Raw genomic sequence first — 1,633 nt, 5'->3', positions numbered from 1 at the left:
TTCGGTTAGTTTTAGCTAGGTAGCGTCGTGAAACCACCAAAAACGATGTCATCTAACGAGATAGTGTTGTTTTATTGCGAGTACGAAACTGCGATAGGTGAAATATTGGGAAAGCACGCAAAATGGCATGAACTAGCCAGATACTGCGTCTTGTGCCGTTACAAGTGCGAAACTGCTATATTGTGATATTCTCGTTAAAGCGCATGCAAGCATCGTGAAACCTTAAAGAACAATGTCATTTAGCGAGATACAGCGTTCTGTACTGCAGTAAGTTGGTGAAAAACTGTGAGGTTATGCAAATATCGTAATTGTGAACGAAACAGTGTAATAGAGCGTTTTTCAATACAAGTACGAATGTTAGGTTAGGTTAAGATATGAACCGTCGTAAAACCGCATTAAACAATGTCACTTAGTGAGATGCAGTGTTTTTGAACATTACAAGTTGGGAACTGCGATATCTAATGTGAAAGCGCTTGCAAACGTCGTTAGGTTAGGTTAGGTTAGGTTAGGTTAGGTTACGTTAGGTTAGGTTTGGTTAGGTTAGGTTAGGTTAGGTTATGTTAGGTTAGGTTGGGTTAGGTTAGGTTAGGTTACGTTAGGTTAAGGTATGAACCGTCGTAAAACCGCAATAAACAATGTCACTTAGTGAGATGCAGTGTTTTTCACCTTTACAAGTTGGGAACTGCGATATCTAATGTGAAAGCGCTTGAAACCGTCGTAATGTTGTAGAAAGCAATGTAAAGTAGCGAGTAAAACGTTTACTAACGATAGAAGTGCTAAGGTCATGTTAGGTTGAGTTATGTTAGTTTAAGCTAGGAAGCGTCGTGAAACTACCAAAAACAACGTCATCTAACGAGATAGTGTTGTTTTATTGCGAGTACGAAACTGCGATAGGTGAAATGTTGTGAAAGCACACAAAACGGCATGAACAAGCCAAATACTGCGTGTTGTACCGTTACAAGTGCGAAACTGCTATGTTGTGATATTCTCGTTAAAGCGCATGAAAGCATCGTGAAACCTTAAAGAACGATGTCATTTAGCGAGATACAGCGTTCTGTACTGCAATAAGTTGGTGAAAAACTGTGAGGTTATGCAAATATCCTAATTCTGAACGAAACAGTGTATTAGAGCGTTTTTTAATACAAGTGCGAATGTCAGGTTAGGTTAAGATATGAACCGTCGTAAAACCGCATTAATCAATGTCACTTAGTGAGATGCAGTGTTTTTCACCATTACAAGTCGGGAACTGCGATATCTAGTGTGAAAGCGCTTGCAAACGTCGTTAGGTTAGGTTAGGTTAGCTTAGGTTAGGTTAGGTTAGGTTTGGTTAGGTTAGGTTAGGTTAGGTTAGGTTCGATTAGGTTAGGTTGGGTTGAGTTGGGTTAGGTTAGGTTAGGTTAGGTTAGGTTGGGTTAGGTTAGGTTAGGTTACGTTAGGTTAGGTTAGGTTACGTTAGGTTAGGTTAGGTTAGGTTACGTTAGGTTAGGTTAGGTTAGGTAAGGATAATTTGGTTAGGTTAGGTAAGGTTAGGTTAGGTTAGGTTAGGTTGGGTTGGGTGTTGTTGGGTTGGGTTGGGTTGGGTTAGGTTGGGTTAGGTTAGGTTACGTTAGCTTAGGTTAGGTTAGGTTACGTT

The sequence above is a fragment of the Rhipicephalus microplus genome, unplaced genomic scaffold (assembly GCF_043290135.1).
Source record: "Rhipicephalus microplus isolate Deutch F79 unplaced genomic scaffold, USDA_Rmic scaffold_54, whole genome shotgun sequence".
NCBI lineage: Eukaryota > Metazoa > Arthropoda > Arachnida > Ixodida > Ixodidae > Rhipicephalus > Rhipicephalus microplus.
Note: the sequence above shows the minus strand (reverse complement) of the source record.